At 41.0% G+C, this 21,835-nt stretch overlaps 1 protein-coding gene across 3 annotated transcripts in view; it reads left to right on the top strand.

Moving 5' to 3' along the window:
* Nucleotides 1-21,835, top strand: part of SGCD (sarcoglycan delta) — a 954,698-nt gene that overhangs the window by 374,629 nt on the left and 558,234 nt on the right. For all 3 annotated transcript variants that reach the window (XM_064596616.1, XM_064596615.1, XM_045902074.3), the window contains one exon: nt 11,070-11,223. The gene's annotated coding sequence lies outside the window, so the exon portion shown is untranslated. The remainder of the gene's footprint in view (nt 1-11,069; nt 11,224-21,835) is intronic.

The following is a 21,835-nucleotide window of genomic DNA, read 5'->3' as shown; positions in this document are numbered from 1 at the left end:
GGCCAGCCTACAATGTATATCTATGTTGTTTTATAAACTTTACATAATTTCCCTCTTGATGGGGCTAAATATGTTTCTAAATCTAATCTTTCTGGTTTCTAACGTGATTTCAGTGAAAGCTGATTTCCAATGCAGGGGTTTTGCAATTACAGTGGATTCTCAGTTTCTGTGCATTTAATTTATGAAAAGTCAACTGTACGTGCATAGCAAATAAAAAGAGAACCATTTCCATTGTGCAGAGGATTCTGTCCCCTGGTCCGTATAATGGCGCATGCCCCCGAGTAAGAGAGGCCGTATTCTCTGCTTTCCTCAATGTCGGTCCTAGTCTTTGATGCCCCTAAAGGGTAAGGATTTCATCGAGTGAGGTCCTGTTCCTTAATAGTACTTACTTTCCACACTATGGGACCCCTGAGATGAGTCTTCACTTTATTGTTCAACCCAAGAAATGTGTGCTACAAGATGGAAGAAAAGATTTCCCCCACTGGATCTGTTCATTTAACAAATACTAAATGAGCATTTATCATGTACCAGCACTGTGCTAGGTACAAGGAATACTACTGGGGATACAGTGAACTACTGAAATAGATTACCTGCCCTCACAGAACCTAGAGCTTAGTGGCTTCTGAAATCTATCACTTAACATACTGCCTTCCTAAGGTATTTTGAAGCATGATGTTGGTTTTATGTGATTTTTCACTTTGCTGATTTTTGCCCTGAAACCCCTCTATGAAGGGTTCAAAGTGGGTTCAAGACCCACTTTGAAGACACTTTGGCAGTTTCTTAGAAAACTAAACATCTTACTTTATGATCTAGTGATTGTGCTTCTCGATATTTACCCAAAGGAGTTGAAAACATGTCCATACAGAAATCTGCTCGTGAGTGTTCAGAGAAGATTTATCCTAATTGCCAAAACTTGGAAGCAACTGAGGTATCTCTCAGTAGGTGAATTGGTAAATAAACTGTGGTCCATCCAGATAATGGAACATTAGGCAGTACTGAAAAGAGATGAGCTGTCAAACCACAAAAAGACCTGGAGAATCTTAAAATGTGTATTACTAAATGAAAGATACCAATCTTAAAAAGGCTACACACTATGTGATTTCAACTGTATGACATTCCAGAAAAGGCAAAAACTATAGAGATATTTAAAAATACGAGTGGTTGTCAGGGATTAGAGGTAAGGAAGAGAGGAACAGATAGAGTGCAGAGTATTTTTAGGGCAATGGAACTATTCTGTAGAATACTAGTATAGTGAAGACATCCCACCAAACATTTGTCAAAACCCACAGACTGTGTAAGACCAAGTGGGATCCCTAAGGTAAGCTGTTGACTTTGGGTGATGATGATGATGATGGATCAGTGTAAGGGTTCATTGATGGTAACGGATGTAGCAGTGGTTCGGGATGTTGATGATGGAAGTGGCTGTGCATGCTTAGGGACAGGAAGTGTATGAGAACTCTCTGCACTTTCTGCTCCAGTTTGCTATCAAACGAAAACTGCTATAATTACATAAATAAACCCCTTGTTCTCCTCTCAGGTACCCCCACATAAGCCACGACTCCATCTGTGTCCTATATATTCTTACCAGTTTTTTGATAAAAGATAGAATGCGGGTGTGTAGTTATGCCAGGATCATAGAAGTATTTGGGAAGATGCTGTTTGGGTGGCATGGTTTGGAAAGAAGGGAATCGGGCATTAGAGAGCTGGATTCTTATCACTCACCTGACCCCACTCACTTTTGTGACTTTGGACAGGCCACTTTCCTCATCTGCAAAACAGTACGATTGGACTGTCCAGTTCTTTCCTTTGAAATATTTTTAACTGAGTGCCTGGGACTTGGTCCTAATTATTTAACATTATTAAAGTAAAATCCCTTCGAAGTCATGAATTACAGGTCATATCTTTATTCCTTTAAAAATAAAAAATACTTAAAAATATAGAGATCGACAGTCTCACAGTGGACTGTTCTGTGGTCTTCCCTGTAAGGTAGATTCCTGGTATCTCTTACACAGTTCTTTGGAAATAGTTGCAAAAATTGTTCTTAGATTTATGGTTAAAGTAAGATCATTTTACATTGTGCGACACCCTTTGCTTCTAGAGGTCACTTAGAAGAAAGTATTCAGTATGACCTAACAGAGATAACAGGACAGTCCATTTATTTTCATTGTTTATAATACTCTATTATACAAGGTTACATTTTTTCAATCAAGAAAAATGATAAAATGAATGGTTGTGTGTCAACCACCCAGCTTGGCAAATCCTAAGATTTTTGCATATTTGCTTCCTAGTTGTTTAAGTAATAAAATACTAATGGTTAAAGCTTCAAATGGGGAGAAAAAGGGTTTTTAAAATAAATTTCCCATTTCTGTCTGTTAAGTGAGTCATACTCATTAAGAGCAAAAAAATAATGGGAATTAAAGAGGTCAAAATCCTACAGAATTTTACCACCTAAAGACAACTCTTACCATCTATGTGCTTCTGTCTGGCAAACAGTTTATTTTATTCTGGAAAATTTTAAATATATTTTAAAGTAGAGGGAACAGGGAAATGAAATCCTAGGTAACCATAAATCAGCCGGAAGACTTACCAGTTCATTGGCAGTCTTGTCTACAGCACCCAGACCCTGCTAGAGCAAATTCGTACCTGTAACATTTCTTCCTTAAATAGAGCAGTGTTCACCTCTAAAAGCTGACATCCTTTTTGTAAATAAAACAATGTCATTATTATGCCAAAGATATTAACTATTTTGTACTGACAAGTATCTAGTCTTTTTTGAGATTACTGCTCATAATTGTTTCTTTCATCTTGTTTGTATATCAAGATCTAAATCTTTTTCATCCATTAGAAGTGACTGTGTGTTTCTTAAGCCTTTCTTAATCGGTAGGTTCCCATCACTCTTCATTATTCTCCTCCTGATGTATTTGTTGAAGATGATCTGGTTCTTTATCCTGCACATTCCACAGCCTGGATATTGCTGATTGTATCCCTGTGTTGTGTAAGCAAATTCCTCAGTCCCTGCATTTCCTGTAAGTTAGCTACTTTCATTCCAGTTGCATGGTTTGGCTAGACGGCTACCTAGGAGAAACTATTGTGCCTCCAGATCTTTCTTTTGTGATGTTAGTAGTCATTGATGATTACTACCTAGATGTGTTGTGTCATTAGGAGTTAAACAAGGGCGGCATTCCAATTATTTTGTTTTCATTTTTTGGTGAGAAACTTTGACAAATGGAAACTTCCTTTTTTCAGTATTTGATTATCAGTCATAAGGAAAGGCAGGACAGAGGTTGATTTTCATTTATTTACTATTTTCAAAATAATGATTTGGTTCTCTAGCATCTTCCAAAGGTGACCAGTGAATTTTTTTTTCTTCTTCTTCTTAGTATCATTGTAAATGTATTGATTTAAATATATCTGTGGTATTTTAAATCTTTCCAGTATTAGGATCATTGGTGCTCTAATTTTCTCATGCAGAATTTGGATTTCTTATGTGTGTTGCTGAGTTCACAGGCTATTTGCATTTCTTTTTCTGTAAGCTTCCTGTTGATGTCCCTGCCTATTTTTCTAGGCATTTATTAGTATTTTCCTTTTTTAGGATATTCTTTTCTGTCTTTAGGAATATTAACTCTTATCTTACAAAGTGAAAACATTACCCCTCAAAAACTCACAGAAGCAATCTAAGAAGATAAACTGGGAAAACATTTGCAGTTTTTATCACAGACAAAAATGAGTCTGTGACTCAGCAGGAAAGACTATAGTAGTGATTGGAAGGTCACAGCCTGGACTCCCTCTTCTGGGTTCAAATCCACGCTCTGCACTGGGTCACAAGTCACTTGAACACTCTGAGCCTCTCCTTCCCCATAAGATGAGAATCCTTATAGCACAACTTCAGTAGTTTATTGGGAGCATTTCTTGAGTAAATGTAAGCTCAGTACAGTGCTGGTACACACAAGCTCGATAACTAATAGCTTCTGAGATTTTGTTACTTACCTAAAGTCTGATAGTTAGACTTTTATTAATGGCTTGGGGATTGGGCAGTAATTCTACTTCTCTCATCATTAGATGATTTGGGTTTATCCAGCTCCTCAGTCCTTCCCTAGACTGGTCTTCCCCCTTGGCCACCACAGAATTAGCAAGGAAGTGGTGTAGCTTTTTTTCGAGATCAGTGAAGGAAGTCAAACATAAATGATTTTTTTTTTAACATATAATGTATTATTTGTTTCAGAGGTACAGGTCTGTGATTCATCAGTCCTACACAATTCACAGTGCTCACCATAGCACAAACCCTCCCCAATGTCTATCACCTAGCCACCCCATCCCTCTCACCCCCCCACCACTCCAGCAATAAAAGAAGATAGTAGGAAGGGAAAAATGAAGGGGGGAAATCGGAGGGGGAGACGAACCATGAGAGACTATGGACTCTGAGAAACAAACTGAGGGTTTTAGGGGAGGGGGGAGATGGGTTAGTCTGGTAATGGGTATTAAAGAGGGCACGTATTGAATGGAGTATTGGGTGTTATACGCAAACAATGAATCATGGAACACTACATCAAAAAAACAAAAACCTAAATGATTAACGTATGTCCACACACAGACATTATGCAATGGCTCCCTATTCTATGCTTACTCTGTGCCTCACAGAAAGAAACCTGACATAGATTTGATGTTCTCGACGACTTGGTCTAGCAGGCAAGACACAAACATACTATTGTGCATATTACTATTTTTACCTCCTAAATTTCTTGTAAGAGCCCTTGAGGTGGTGGTATGCTCATTTAATAGGTAAGAAAATTCATACCACTATGAATTATAAATACATTAATTCAAACATAGCATTATTTTATTAAAATTACTACTCAAAAAGAACGCTTGGAAATATGTATTATGACTCCTGTCTTGCAGATGAAGCACTGAAAGGTGGAACAGCTTGCCCAAAGACACAGAGAGTGGGGCAGCTGAGCTGGGAATCAAACCCAGGCAGGGATCTAATACTTTCAGCCTACCTTTGCAGTTTATGGTATCAAGGCAAAATAGTGTCCATATTGACAGCCTCCTAGAATGATGTGTTTTTGCTAAGCATCCATTGGTGTTCATGGTGGCATAATATTGTGGATCTAACTTACATATGTCACCAAGAATAGGAGATTGGACATGGGTGTTCTGGGGATGAGGTGATGCTTCCTGATATTTTCTTTCTTGAGTTAGTATCTAGAGGTATATGGCAAGCTGCCACTTAAAATGGCCCCTGGTAATTGAATCACTGATTCATTGAAGTAAGTACTCCAACTGTATCTCCACACTAACATATAAGAGGGGTGTGGTAAACTCACCATTGTCTGGGTTTGAGGTGGCACAGAAAGCCCACTGTCTGTGTTGGAGGCCATGTGAGATAGCATGCTGCCGCTGTGAGTTCCATAGGTATCTACAAGTTTGGGTGGTCCATGGGCATGTGTGGAAGTTGATAGAGAATTTGACCGAATATGTGAATCATGCAAAGAGCAGTGGTATTTAGGGAATCGTATGTGTATATATATACACTTGCTATTAGGCTGGGAGCAAGGACTGCTTCTCTGGAGATGGTGATAAATTTCCTAAAGCAAAGGTGGACCTGTGTTTATAGATACTGAAAATAGCAAATGTGAGACTGGGAGGAATAGTGGCTAGGTGCATATGGAAAGGGGTGCAGGTGGGCATCTGTCCTTGAATGCTAAATTTTAAAAGCTCATCTTGTGGGCCACATAGGCACCTACAAGACTGTCCGTGTCTGACCCATTTGATGAAGTTTGAGATAAATCATTTGTTAACTAGCTAAAAGCAAAATACAGATCAACAATTAGCCCAGATGTTAGCAAATTCTTTGAAGTTTCATCATAATATTCAGTAACGTTTCTTCTAGAGTCCCCTTGACTTCTCCATTCAATTTAGAAGGCTAACCAGGTAAGAAAATAAGGTGCTAATGAATTGGCAAGAGATCAGGTATCTAAAAGTCATTGGATGTTTTCTATATTCCTTAAAATCCGGTGACACAAATTTTCTTTTGTTTTTCCCTAGTAGTTTGATTGGTGTCCATTTAGGAATAAACAACAGGCTTCCACATTTAGCCCAAAGGTAGTGATTGCAGTTACAGATGAGCACCTGGATCTCCAAAGTATTTTATGTTTCATGGACCCAACATTGTTTCAGTAGTGTTAGCTGGTAGGAAGTATAATTAATATTTTATAAACTGAGTCCCACTACCAGCGGAGACTTGGTTCAGTGAATCTGCTCAGGAAGCAACTGTTATAAGAAACCCGCCCTCTGCTCTATCTCGGTGCTTCCACTCTCCTTGACAGAGAAGGAGCTGGGCCAGTTTTCACAGTTACGTTCTTTTTTTTTTTTTTAAGAATTTATTTATTTATTTGACAGAGAGAGACACAGCGAGAGAGGGAACACAAGCAGGGGGAATGGGAGAGGGAGAAGCAGGCTTCCCACGGAGCAGAGAGCCCGATGTGGGGCTCGATCCCAGGACTCTGGGATCATGACCTGAGCCGAAGGCAGATGCTTAATGACTGAGCCACCCAGGCGCCCCCACAGTTACATTCTTTAGGAGACTGACCGAATTTTTCCTTTGGAGTTAAAACTGTGATATTTCCAAGTGTCGGAACTCGGCTTAATCAGAAATAAAAATGTAGGAAAGAATCCTTTGTGATTTTTTCAGCATATTTGGAGAACACCCATAAGCTCCAGGGCAGGTCTGAGTGCAGATCCTGTCACTTTCTAGTTGTGTGATTTCACACAAATTACTTAATGACTTCCTAATATGCAAATGGAGGTAATGAACACATAGTAAAGCATTGCTGGCACCACGAGTGCTGTGTGCAGGTCTGTGAGGCACGGCCTTAGACACACACATGGGTTCTGTATCATCCCAGTGCTTCTCCACTTCCTGGTAAAACCCAGCCTAGTTCCATGGATTGAAATTCACAGTTCATCCCTTCCCCCTGGCATGCTTCCACCAGAAATCTTCATCAAGAACCTAATTTTAGAGTTCCTCGTATCTTCCTGTCCCTCTCCGACTCTCCCTCATCCTGCCTTCCCTGGGGAGTGTGTCTGGGTGCCTTTGTGGATCAGTGCCTGTGTGTGTTCTCCACTCACAGGAATCACTGTTAATACAGCCCAATCATTAGAGAGGTGTGGTTTGCACTCTGCCATCAGAGCAGCCACTAATTGATATCTTTTGAAAAATGACCTATTCCCTGAAGCATTCAAGGCTACCCAACAGGCAAAAATTACACCCCCCCTCTATGATTAGCACTCGAACCATGCAGATGCTGGTGATTGAAGACACATGTTGTTCGTTCTCGACATTATTCCCTTTGGCAGTATTCCTTGTATATCCTTTCTTGGTTTATTTTGCCATAGGATGGCATTAATCCCATCATGTTTCCAAAGATTTAAAAAAAGCTGATTTCTGCAGCTGTGTCATCTGAGCCCAGTGCCTTCTAGATTGTTCCATCCATGTAGCAGCTTGTTAATGAATAGAATATGTACTTGGGGATTTGGTGATTACTTTTCATTTCTTTGCTGAAGGAGGGAAATCAACCAGGAGCAATTCAGAAGAGCTGTGTGCTGGATGGGGGCTGGTGAACAAACAGGAAATTGGCTTGTCTCTTGAGGAAACTGGGAATTACAGAGTGCTCTATATCAAGCAGAAATTAGCCTACTTATAATAACACACTCGATGTCACTACTTGCGTGAATCAACAGCTTTGTAGGAGTTTGTCATGTCTTCTATCTGGTCAGAAGTTAGGAAATTTCGAAAGACAATGAAAAACTGCTGGAATAAAAGCTTCATGAGGGTAGAAATAAAGTCATTAATAGTCCCTACCCTTAACAAAGTACATAGTAAATATGTACTCAAAAAACTTTTGTTAGTAAATGCATTTCTGAGCAAGTCCTTCAGTGACTTAGCTTGGAGTAGAAGTTAACTTTTCCCTGAAGCATCTTAACTTTTTATTAGTTTGTGGTATAGCTAAACCTGAAAGGTAGGTGACATATTTTTATGTTGTTACTACCTAAACATAGACAGTTTCTTAATATCAGTTAGGAGAAAAGAAAGATGCATTTGGATAGACTGGAGACTTGAATTCTCAAAACAGTCAGCAAAATTTCTTTAATAACTCTGTATATCATTGTGCTGAATTGTTTGCTTTCAGAGTTGTGTTTCTTGGCTTTGGAATACAGGAATAATTGTAGACTGTGACTTTATGATTATCAGCCTGCTGTAATACTAGGGCCAAGATCATCTCAAATTGCTGGTCGTCAGCAAGAGGACAAGAAATGAACCAGAGAACTTGAGTTTCTCATGTTACAAAGTTCTGCCATCTGCCCTTAGAGTGTGGGGGCAGTTGGGGTAACGATTTTCCAGAGAAAGTCATCAAGGGCCACGAAAGCAATTACGTATGCAGAAAGGTGGAAAAGAATCAGACTCTGCAGGCAAGTAGATGAAATCGTGAAATTTCATGCAAAATGTCAGCCTGAAACAAAGAATGAAAATTAAGAACAACACATGCCTATTGAGTACTTAGGCCCTGCACAGTGACATGCAATTGACCTCTGTTACCTTGTTTGATTCTCATAAATCCCCTAAAGAGAAAGGTGTTTCTGATCTCTCACTTTGATAGAAAAATGTGATAGATAGATGGAGTGTCTTGGTTAGTTTCGTAGTGGTGGAACCAGGATGTGAATAATACTAGGACTGTCCCGAAGCCTGGTTCTTAAACACTGTACCCTGCTTCCTTAAGCAGTCTTAGACTTCTTTCCTTAGTAATCTTTTATTTTTTTTAGCTGTGAACTCATCATGGGGGCATGTAGTTTAGCCCAGCGAGCAGTAGGCTCTCAGGAAGGTGAAGGGATCTCTCTACAGGCATTCAGTGTGTTTGTGGCCCAGTTAGATTCCGATCCATGGTCCTGTGATTCCTGCCCCACACCTTGTCCCTAAACACATCTCTTGCCTTTATCTAATCTTGGATCCATCTTTTGCCCTTGTTCATTCGGGGAAGGAAGGGACTGAGATTTGAGGGAGGGACAAGAAATAAAGGCACAGAGGAAAAGGCAGTGAAAACTGAGAAGGACAAGGTGAGAGTTAATACTGAGCTTGCAACCTAAGATGTAAGCAGAGCCATCCCACTCTATGCAATATATTCTCTTTAGGAGTTTGTAGAAATCATTTTGGGCTTTTCAGATAGAATCTATATCTTCTGTGTCACATGCCAAGCTGTACCGAATCTATTCCTAATGCCAACACTAATAGGTCTTCAGGAAGTTGCCCTACAGTGGCAGGAATGCTGGAGACAGATGCCTTTGATTTAAACCTGGCTCAGCCACTTACCCTCTGAGTGGCTTTGAGGTTTACGGAAACTTCCTATTTGTTCGTTGGTTCAGAGATGTATATGGAGCTCCACGTTGGTGCTAGGCTATGCGTGAAGTATTGGAGGTACAGCAGGACACCAGAGAGAAAATGTCTGGCCGCATGGAGCTCCTGTTTTACTGGGGAAAGGTAGATAAGCAAGGAAACCATGTAGTCTACGAGCAAGTCTTCACCAGGTGATAAACAGAAGGGGGAATGAGGAGATGTGATCGGGGTCTACAGTTTTAAGTAATTGTGAAAAGGTCACAGTGGAAGCCAGATTCAAAGTGGTGAGGGGGGAAACAGCCTTTCAGGCAAAGGGAATGGTAAGTCCCGATGCTGAGGTAGAGCTAGAGGGACAGCTTCGAGGCCAGCAGGGCTGGGGGCGAATAAATGAGGGAGAGGGTAGGAGGTGAAGACAGTGGTAACACAGCTGTGTCATGTGGAGTCTTTCTGGCCACTGTAATGACTTTGACTTGGATTCTGAGTGAGGTGGGAGGTTTTGAGCAGGAGAGTGTCACGGTCTTACCCTGGGGGGGACATGTTGAGAGTGACAGCCATGGTTTGAGCATGTGCGCTGTGCAGCCTTAGAGATCTATCCTGAGACCTTGAACATCCGTGTTAGTGAAGGAGCAGGTAAAAGCGGTCCAGCCTTAGCATTCTTTCTGGTGAGAAAAGCCGTGGGATCTTGAAGAGGACATGGGGTGTATATATATGTGAGAGACAAGAGTCAAGGTTGACTGGCAGCCTTTGTGCCTGAGAAGCAGGGTGAATAAAATTGCCCTTGAGAAGGAATGGATGAGGAAGAGTGTGAACCTTACTTTTTTTTTATTCAGAGGGCGCTGTGTCAGTGATAGAATCAGGACTTCACTTCGGGCATGTCCTGACATGGCTATTAGAATTCGAAGCCAACTTGTTGGGTAGTCAGTTGATAGGGGAGTCTGGAGTTCAGTGAAGTATCTGGGCCTGGAGACAATCTCAGAGTTGTCAGTGTATAAATAGTTTCTCACGCCACGGAGCTGGGAGATGCCCCCTGAGGAGTGAGTATGCAGAGAGAATAGGCTCAGGCCCGAGTCCCCAGGATGCTCTCACCAAGAATGTTGTGAGATAGAGAGGATCTCACAGAGGCAGCCGAGATGGAGCGGCCAGGGATGACTGGCAAGTTTGATCTCTTAAAAGCCAAATGAGGGAATGATCTCAAGGTGAAGAAGTGATACAAGGTCTCCTTGTCTCATTTTAACCCAGACCACCGCGTTAAGCATGTTGTTTGTGTTTATTAAAGATTTGCTTGATTCACTGGTAGGAATAGGCCGCAGGTAATGAGTTATGATGGGAAAACCTTTTTTCCTCTCTGATCCTCGGTTTCCCTAAAAGTTAAATGAACAAATTTGGCTAGTCGTGTCCTACAAAATTTGCCAGCCTGGATATAGTGTTACTTTTTCTGCTTTTATTTTTTTTAATTTTATTATGTTAATTACCATACACTACATTTTTTCTGCTTTTATATGATTGCTTGAGTCTAATCAAGACTGAATCCATCCACCTATTATTTGTATTTATGCCAATCAGAATGTGTCTTCTGTTTAGCCTCTTCAAGCCAAATTGTCTGGAATTTCAAATCCCTATTGAAGTTTCTGTTTAGCTTTTATTTATGAATATCTTCTTTCTCTTGTGATTTTTGTAGACGTGAAAGAAACCTCTATCCTCAGAAGGCAGTATTGGAACCTGTGTGGAGGTTAAGAAAACTATCACCTTGGTGGTGGCCTGAGGAGATTACCTCAACCCCAATGTTGCCCTGAAATTCGTGTTCAAGATTCAAGAAGATTAGGACTGCTAAGGTATGGACATTTGATTGTGAGAGATGATACATAATTTATAGTTATATATTATATATATATATATTTTTTTTCTTAAGGCAAATACCTTTAAAGATACTTAATCATTTTCACAGCCTTTTCTCTTCATGCCCTGTTTCTCTTTCCTTTCTCCCTTTTTCCTTTTAAGCAATGATCTTAATCTTTTGCTACCAACTTTTGGGATGTGGTGGGATGAATAAAGGTACAGTGAGAGAAACTGAAGTCCGTCCACATTGTCTCAATGAAGTGACCTGAGGAGAATAAGACAAGACACGGAGAGAGGTTTGTGCAGGGGTCTCTGGTAGAAAGAAGAGTGAACTTGAGGTTGCTGCCCAAGTGATGGGACTTCAGGTGCAGAGATGATAAAGAAGCGGCTCTCTGGAATCCATGGTTAATTCCCACTTTCGCTGTCCACAGGCCACTTGTGGCAAAGCTTTGTATTATTAAGATCTTAAGGAGGACCTGTCTTGATATTTCTTTTGGATATATACCCATACTGAGTAAGGAGGTTCCATTTGTTCTTTTGTGGTTGCAGTGAGAACCCACTGTGCGTGTGTGTCCACATACAAACATATGTATAATACATGTGCTTTGTGTGTGTGTGTGTGTGTGTGTATACATAATTCGTTGAATGGTGTGTAATCTCTCTCATCCTCTGGGTGGGGAGAGAGGGACAGATGGAAGGAGGAGAGAGAGAATCCTGCATAGTGGCATGTAGATTGTGTCTCAGGCATTGTGATGTAAGCTTGGGGGAGAAAGTCACGTGTATGTACATCTGATGACAAGCATCTGGAAGAGGGATTTCTGTTCTGGGAAACCAAAGGAGCTCAAAGTAAAAAAGTTTTCTGGGACTCTGTGGCAAGGAAGGGGTCAAGGGGCAGACTCACTCTCAGAACTAGTAGAGTTGACATCTCTAGGCTCACCTCCTGTACAGAATGGTAGTGCGTACAGCGCTGGTTACAAGCCCAGGGGAAATGTGCTTTAAGAGCCTAGGACCGCGTGGCCTGTCGACGGGAAATTGTAGCATGTCTCCGACAGTTCCACTGATGACTCATTTGCTGTCATTTTAATTTCCTTCAAAGAAAAAATAAAACCCTCATAACCCCAAAGCTCTGGAAATTGGGAGAACAATTGGAGCTAAAGTATTGGTTGAATCTCTTCTCGGGCACAAAGACCTCCCCTGTGTCATCAGCTGTGCAAGGCAGAGGTCCAGTGCTGATGAAAATGAAATACATTATAGCCTTAGGCCTGTTTTCCTTTTATCTCTGACTTTCTCACTGTTGAAAGAAATGTAGTATATACTTTACGTTGACTATGAAAAGACCTTCCTTTCAGGAGGAAGCACATCTACTTTCTCTCTAGTTTTTGCAAAATCGTCCGAGGCCCATGCCGAAATGATTGAACTCCGATATTCACAGTGCTCACAGTACTTCCGAAAAGAGTGCCAAGGGACCGGTGACAATGTGAGGGTGGCATTTGAAACTCCTCTTTTCCCTTTATTCGGGGGATTTCTAATTTTTTTTTCCCAAGAGGGGAAAATCATTTATCGCCTTTACAAAGGGCACCTTTAAAACAGTGTAAGTCTAAATAGTATTTATGAATTCATTTCCCATTAACATGGTTTCAGAGGCTAAATAGGTAATTAAACAATCAGGAAAAAGAATAGCGCCCCCTTTTTGAGTCCTCACCCCAATCTCAACATTCTGCGTTGAGAGTGGTTGTGGTGCGGCCCTCTGCTCACATGGACTTGATCTGTTGGAAAGGAAAGCTGAAAAGCTGTTCTGTGCTCGTCCTAAAAATTGAGAGGAGCTTAGGGGTCGGGACTGGGATTTTGATGACTGAGTGTGTCGATCTTTAATTCAGAATGCCTATGTTCTGTCAGGAATATTCACCTAGATGCTAACTACTTAAAACATGAATTCAGCAGAGAAAGTTTTAAAGGACTTGGCCATAAAAATGTTCCTGGTTTAGAGACCAGTCAGCCCTAGGGGGAAAAGAAAGCTTTCTCTGATGGTCGGCAGAGGCCACGGGGAGAATGTCCCCTTTGCAGTGCATGTTCATCACTAGATGGGGCTAGATGGTGCTTTGGGTACACAGCTATTTGCATGCCCCTGCTCACAGACCAAAACTCAATTTCCAGGAAGGAAGGAGGAAATGAGGCAATGTTAGGACATCAATCTACCTTGATGTTTCCTGGCTTCCATGCTCTGGTGCATTCAGCAGATTTTTCAGATGTCTTTTCAAGCGAAGACCGTATAAATTAGTGGCTGTGTTCGCAGACTTTAGAAAAGGCAAATCAGGCTTCTGTATGAGCCTTAAAGAAGCCATTTAATTTTTTTAAAACCAGTGCTGCTCAGAGTGTAGTCCAGAAACCCGCAGCATCTTCATCACCTGAGCTTGTCACACACACAAATTCTCAGGCCTTTCCCCAGACCTACTGGATCAGAACTTCTTGAAGTGAAGTCCAGGAATCTGTTTAAACCAGCTTTCAAGACGATTCCTGTGCCTTGCTGAAATTTGAAAACCAGTGATAAACGCGGTCCCTGGTGTCTGAAAAAGTTTTTAGAAAATCTTAGGTCTAAAAATGAGGACACTCCAAGAAAATGAATACACCTAAGTGCAGGTGTATATGGGTATATAAACACACACACACACACACACACACATATTTACAAATACATATATATGGCATTGAAAGGGAAAATAAAAACTTTTTTGAAATCCAAAAGCAAAGTTACTGAGGTTTGAATCATGGCATCTGAAATAACAAAAAGTGGAAAAATAATAATAAAAAGTAATGTTAGAATAGCTGCCATTATAAATAAATGGATCGATGGAGCAGAATAGAATTCTGCATTAGATGCACACATGTAAAGTCAGCTGGCTTTCAACAAGAGCACCACATCAATTCAATGGCGTAAAAACACTAGTTCAGTAAATAGTGCTGGAACAACTGGATATTTACCTGAAAAATAAAGAATCTAAACCCCTACCTCATCCCATACATACAAATCAATTTGAGTTCAATTGTACTGAAACATAAAAGCTAAAACAATAAAGATAGTAGAAGAAAAATGAGAATACCTTTGTAACTTCAGAAGGCAAAAGCTTCTTATAAAGGACACAAAAACACAGGCCATAAGAGGGGAAAAAATACACTGAACTTCATGAAAATTTAAAAAATCTGTTCACTGAAAAACACTAAGAAGATAAAGAGATGCCCCACAGACTGGGAGAGAGTATTTATAACACATATATCCAAAATGTACTTAAAGAGGCACTTTATACAACAAGATACAGAATGGCCAGTGAACAGAAGCAATAGTGTTTAACCTAACTTGCCTTCAGGGAAATGCAAATTGAAAATACAGTAAGATTCCACTACACACTTATCGGAATGGCTAACATAGGAGGAGTGCCAACACCAAAACCTCTGAGGAGACGAGCAACTGGAACTCTCGTGGAGAACAGGTAGAAATGTAAAACGCTCTAAGCACTTTGAAGAATGATCTGGCAGTTTCTTAGTGACACAACTGCCTTACCTAAGAGCCAGCAATTCTAGTCCTAGCTATTTATCCAAGAGACTTGAAAATCTCTGTCCACATGGGTTTGTAGGAGCTTTTGTTTTTGTTTGTGAGTGTGTGTGTGTTTTTAATAGTCCAGTGCTGAAAATTACTCACATGTCCACCAACAGGCAAATGGAGGAACTCGGGTATATTTGTAAAAGGAAACACTATTTTGCAATAAAGAAGAACATTGTACAGATAAACATAATAACACGAATGAATCTCAAAAATAGTATCAAAATTAAATAAAAAATACTTTATGATCTCTATGAAATTGTAGAGTAGTCAGAACTCCTCTATGATGGTAGAAATACTTCAGTGCTTGGGTCTGATATGACATAATTCCCTGGGGAAGGTACATGAGGGAAGTTTCTTGAGTGACAGAAATGTTCTGTATCTTGATCAACATTTGTCAAAACTGATTAAATGGCAAATTCACTAAGCATCTTACTATATGTAAATAATGTATATAAAAATGCATAAAATATTTTTTTAAAACTCCCATTTGTTGAGGGCTTTGTCAAAAGTGCTATTTTTAATATGTATCAACTCATTTAATCCTGAAACCATTCTAGGGCTGGTGTGACTTTTCCTAATTGACAGATGTGGAAGAGGGTGCTGAGAAATGATAACTAGCTCCTAGTCCTGTTGCTCGGTCGCAGAACTGAATTCAAGAGTAGGTCCTTTTGTCTCGGAAACACGTCTTAACCATCGTGTTATACCTTCAGCATGAGTGTCCCTGGCTCCATTTTCATTCTAGATCAACTGAACTCCCAGCCTCTGTGTCTCTGTTTGTAGGATGGGGATGATTTCTCGTGCACACTCGATAGAATCACAGTGACAATCAAATTATGTTTGTAAAAGTGCTGGTATGTGCTGGTTCCTTTTAATCCCTGGATAAATGAGAAGCTGCTGGTTTTGCTTTAGAGTTCCCATGAGCAGTGGCACTCCTGAGCAAGAGAATTCATGTCCTAGTCCATTTTATGTGGCCTCTCTGAGTCAGTGTGCATATTTGTGTGTTCACTTAACTAAAGCTGAAAGCAAAATGCTATGGTTTTCTAACAACTGTGTCAGTTTCATTATAAAAATTTAGAAACACTGGGAAAAGTTGACCCTGTTGCCCCCCCCTCAAAAAAAAGAGTTTAAATAATATGCAGGAAATGGTATTGAGGGAGAACTGTCATTAAATGTGCATGTTACAGTTTATCTGTCCAAGAGGATTGAAAGGGAGTTGGAAACTACTTAGCATGCTTAATAGGATATCAGCAAGGTTAATTATCTTGGGAACACTGAAGAACTGAATTCCTTTGTGTACTTCCCTGATTTGTGATACTGTCATATTATTTTTCGTGACACTTGAGCATCAGTCTTTATTTTAGCTGTGCTTTTTAAAGTCTCCCATTTCCATGGTAAAACTTAAAATCCAGAGCTATTACAGATATGTGTAAGCTAATAGTGCCTTTCCTATAAAGTACAAATTAATCCATTTATTACCAATCTGCTATATAAGTAGAAAATATCTACATGCCTCCAAAAGATGTTTTGAAAGGGAAATTTAAAACTGCTTTTGAGGATAGTTTTTTGTCATTGTTTCTGATCGTCACCATTAAGGGTGGGAAGGTGGGTGGCTTAGGAGAAGAACACTTCAGATACTATCAGGGTGTAGGGTGTGTGTGGGTGTAGGGGGCGGTGTGGGGGTGGGGTGTGGGGTTGTGAGTGATGTGTGTGTGGGGGGGGCGTGTAGGTATGTGTGTGGTGGGTGTAGGTGTGTGTGTGGGGGTGTAGATGTGTGTGTGGGGGGGTGTGGGTGTGTGAGAGTGTGCATACAAACATGTATTTCCCCTTTGGGATATTTCTCATCAATAAATTCTTAGGCTGGTTTTGTGCAAGTATTAGTATTGCTGTGGATCACTTTTGCACTTAGCTGTGTCGTTTGGAAGTGAAATGGTGGCTTTTATGTTTTCTGTGTCTCCAGCATATGAGCAAAACTGTGGCTAACTTATCAAGTCTTACGACGGCACTTCTCGTGGTTTTCTTCAGCCCTCACCCCTGAAATTCATCATGTATCAACATTTCATCTCTGATAATAAATATCTTAGTGTCAGTCATGAAAGCATCAGCAGAACTGCTTCCTTGTGAAAGGCAGACAATCTTGCTGGGGAATCTACAGCTGGCTTTGTTTCTTTATTCAAGCAATACATGCCAACCACGATCATGAGCCTAGGGGTTGGGCCAGGTTTGCTACTTGATGTCTGCGTGACTCTCCTACCCACTCCTTCAGTTCCCAAGGACCTAATACAGAAAATGGGAGTTTACATCACATAAGCCTGAGATTATCCTAGATTTGAGCAAATGGTCAAGTTTCACTTAATTTCAAATAAATTAGTAATTCATGGTAATACAGCCACATACTCTGGGCATGTTTGACACCTGTCTGTAAGGATCAATTCAAACATGGACCATGAAGGCAGAAACACATTGAGCTAAAGAAATTTAAAAATACTACACAAAACTTCTTGTTGAATTTTATTTTTGCATAAATTGTTAAACATTTTTTATTCAGTTTAAATTAAAAACGGTTAACCCATTTCTCCCACCTCCCACTGCCTGCCTCTTGCCATCACCAATCTGTTCTGCGTGAGCTTTTTTTTTTTTTTTAAAGATTTTATTTTTTTTTAATTTGAGAGAGAGTGAGAGAGAGAGAGCACAAGAGGGGGTAGGGTCAGAGGGAGGAGCAGACTCGCTGCTGAGCAGGGAGCCCGATGTGGAACTTGATCCCAGAACTCCGGGATCATGACCTGAGCCGAAGGCAGTCACTTAACCAACTGAGCCACCCAGGCGCCCCCCCCCCCCTTTTTTTTTTAAAGACAGATCACAGTGTTTATCTTTCTGTCTCCTTTATTTTCACTTGATATAATGCCCTTAGTCTCTAGCCATGTTGTTGAAAGTGACAAGATTTCATTCTTTGATAGGCTGAATGATGTTCCATTGTGTATACCTCAGCTTGTTTATCTATTAATCCATTGATAGCCATTTAGGCTGCTTTCTGATCTTGGCTATTGTAAATAATGCTGCAAAGAACATGGGGGTGCATGTATATGTATAAATTAGCATTTTTGTTTTCTTCAGATAAACTCAAAAGTAGAATTGCTGGATCATATGGTAGTTTTGTTTTTAATTCTTTGAGCAACTTCCATACTGTTTTCCATAGAGTTTGCACCAATTTACATTCCCACCAACAGTGCACGAGGGTTCACATCCTCACCAACACCTGTTATTTCTTTTTGGTACTAGATATTCTGACAGGTGTGAGGTGACTTCTCATTGTGGCTTTGAGTTGCATTTCCCTGAGGATTAGTGATGTTGAGGACGTTTTCATGTCCTAGTTGGCCATCTGTAGGTCTTCTTTGGAAGAATGGGTAGTCAGGTCTTCTGCCCATTTTTTAAATCAGATTTTGTTGCTGCTGTTATTGAGTTGGAGTTTTTAAAAAATGTACTTGAATATTAGCCCCATATCAGTTATATGATTTGCAAAGATTTTTCTCCCATTCAGTCTGTCGTCTTATTATTTTGTGGATGGTTTCTTTTGCTGGGCAGAAGCTTTTTAATTTGATGCAGTCCCACTTGTTTGCTTTGGCTTTTGTTGCATTTGTTCTTGGTGTCAGGTTTGAAAAAATCCTCACCAAGACCTATGTCAAGGTGTCCATTGGGCGGCAATCACAAAATCTGGGGCTCTAGACCAGTGCATAAGCCTCTTCCCGGGAGCTCCTAGAAAGCTGGAGAAAGATCGGAGAGTGTCAAGATGACATCACAGCCTGTGTTCCTTGAGACCAGCTCCGTAGGCCATTCAGTTGTGCCAAACTTGAAGCCTGACTCTCAGTCTGAAGCTCCTGGACAAGCAAAGTGGATCCTTCATAGAAAGACTAAGGGTCGTGTCTTAGTCCACTGTCTGCAGTGCCCTGGGAGCGGTAGCCTGCCGAGAACCATCTTGCTGGTTACCACAGTCCTGTGAGACGCAGGAAGGCAGACTGCTCTGGCCACCAAAACCAGGTGGTCAAAGGGAGTCTCCTGGGTGCTAGCTACAAAAAGCAGGCCCCAGATGCATGTAAAGCTCCCCTTCCATAGATGTGTTCTGGAACACAATCGGGTGAGCAAGAAGATTGTGCTCACCCTCTGAAGTCTGTGGAAGCGTTCCAGTCAGCCCCTCGAGGTGTGTTTAATTAGAAGCCTGCCCCTCACTCAGGCTGTAGTCATGATTAGCAATAGACCTCCACAGAAAGACCAGGCTGCACGATCTGTTGCCTCTTGCTGTTCTCTTGGGGTGATAGCTGTTCATGAGCTCTTTCTCTGTTGGTTTTAGTCCTGTGGGACCCACAAGCCTAAGCCCCACTGGCCACAAGCCAGGCCATGTAGAGAGGTCCCCTGGCAGCAGTCACAAAAATTGAGGTGCCAGATGGGGATGAGCTCCTTTCTGGGTAACCTCAATGATAGTCTCATGTAACCAGGAACACAAGCTCCCCTGGCCTCCAGGGCTAAGGGTCTATTCCCTGAGAAGCAGCCGCCAAAATTGGAGTACCAGTTGCATGTAAAGGCACCCTTCCAGGTGGCCTGAGCACAGCAAAGGGAGAGCGTGAAGATGGGCACCTGCCAGTCTCAGTCCACAGGGAGTGTTCTAGCAGGCTCCCAAATATGTGTGTTAAATTAGATGTCTGCCCCTCAGACCAAAGTTGGGAGTATAAGGGTGAGCTCCCTTCACTTGAAGTATGGGTACCATCAGCTAGCTCTGAGCTAGGCCCTGGGGCAGGTGCGTCTGAGCCCATGGGCCCTTTAAGAGATATTTTGCAGATGCTAATGTCTTAAGAATTTTGGGATAGGAGTCTTGTGGATTTCAAAATGAGATGTTTTGGAAGGATTGTTTCTCAAGTATATGCTTTTTTCTTTTAAGATTTTATGTATGTATTTGAGAGGGGGTAGAGAGAGAGAGCTCAAGTGGTGGGGGGGGTGGTGGAGGGAGAAGCAGACTCCCTGCTGAGCAGGGAGCCCAATGCAGGGCTCGATCCCAGGACCTCAGGATTGTGACCTGAGCCGAAGGCAGATGCCTAACCGACTGAGCCACCCAGGCGCCCCTCTCAAGTGCGTGTCTTAAAAGCTGGTGTTCATGACATGGTTTGAATCCTTTGTTCCTCAGGGCAAAGCTCTGGGTTTTGATTTCCTTCCTAGTTGTGGGTCACACTGCCAGGTATTGGGTTTATGGTGAGACAGTGCCTCAGCCTCTCCTATTGGCCTTGATGTAGTTTTCTTCTCATTTGCCTGATGTGTGCTCATCACACCACCAGCCTTTAGGTATTTTAAGAAGAAATTGTTGTATATGTAGTATAGACTCCGTGTGTTCATGGCAGGAGGTAAGTTCAGGATCTTCCTGTGTCACCATGGTGAATGGGAACTCTACTTGTTGAATTTTTGCGCTCATTGTATACCATGAAATGTTAGAACACCATTCAGAAAGTCTTATTTGGGATATGGTCTAATTTTTTCTTTTATTCTAGAGGGTTCTTTTTTTTTTTTTTTTCTTTTTCTCTACCTCAAGTAGCGGCTCTTAAGAGGCTATCCCATTCTGTACATGGGGAAATTGAGGAACAGAGATACTAGGTGACTTTCTGAAAACCACCCTGGTAGAATAAGAAACTCTCTGATCTTTGGGTTAGGACCTTAAAATGCAGGTAATGGGCCCAACTCCATTCACAGAATGTTTTACCCTGCCCTGAAGCATACCGACTACAGGAAACCTGCTTCAGTGTTCTTTGATTCTGCTTCCCAATGTGGAAGGTTTTTGCCTTTATGTTTTGTTTCTAATTCAAAGAGCTCCCATTTTAGGAATCGTCTCCTTTCGATAGTTTCTGAAGAGAAGATGTGTGTTTCTCCCCTTGAGCATGATGTTTCGCAGTCTGCTTGTTTACTCGGGCTGAATTTTACCCAAGGCCCTTGAAACTAACAAAATCTGAGCTGTGGCTGTGTTAAAAACCTTGTACAGATTGAGGTTTTATTTGCCAGATTAAAACACTTAAGCAACCCCACCACTCCCACAGACAATAACCATGACAAAATGGCCATTTTAACTTTTCCTGCAACTGGACATGTTGTTTTTATAACTATGCAAATACAGCCTAGGTTAAAAATCTGTGAACTGCAAAAAAAAAAAAAAAAAAAAAAAAAAAAATCTATAACCGCAAATTCACATCCTCAAATGATCTCCTCAGAAAGACTTTCTCTTCAACTTGTTTATTCTTCCCCTTTACCACTAAAGCCATCCCTACTTTGCCATTTCTTCTTCATGACAATTTTTTACATGTTCACACCAGCATTTTCTTCATCTTTAGCTTGAGTTGCAGAGTTGATGGATGCCCGTCCTTTGTATTTGTTGTAAGGATCAGATGGGAATAATTGTGAAAACACTTTGAAAATCACCCCTGAAGAGCTGTCCAAAGACCTCCGTGTCCAAATCAGTCTTCCTATTCCATTTGGTCTATGCAGCAGCTCTGTCTGCTGTCTTCCAACCCTTTCTATATCCCCAGCCTGTGCACCCACTGAAGTGACCTTCTCCATTTTTACAGAAATAGGCCATGTCCTTTTAAATCACCACTCCTTTGTACCTGCTGGTCCTTTTGCCCAGAGTGCTCATCTCTACTTCCCCATCAAAAAAAAAACAAGCCAAAAAAACAAAAACCAAAAAACTGAAAAGCTCATGTTTTAAGATCCAATTCACTGAAAGCCTTCTGGGACTCCCCTGAACTACGTGTCACTTCTTCCCTTTGACTTCATGGTGTTTTTTTTTCAAACCTTCATTGGAACTATTAGGACAAAGAGAGGTCATTATAATTGTGTTTAGAAGTCACTCTCCTTCTAGTTTCCAGCTCTTCTTGGAAAATAGTTGGTACTCAACAGACATTGGAACTGAGAGAAGGTGCTTAAATATATTGTAGAATGGATTCAGTTTAAAAATAGGTCAGTTTCTTGTGGTTTATTGGTTC

The sequence above is a fragment of the Mirounga angustirostris genome, unplaced genomic scaffold (genome assembly GCF_029215605.1).
Source record: "Mirounga angustirostris isolate CCGP_5_RB_7025 unplaced genomic scaffold, mMirAng1.0.hap1 SCAF_7, whole genome shotgun sequence".
NCBI classification, from domain to species: Eukaryota; Metazoa; Chordata; class Mammalia; order Carnivora; family Phocidae; genus Mirounga; species Mirounga angustirostris.
This window is presented reverse-complemented; position numbering and strand designations above follow the sequence as displayed.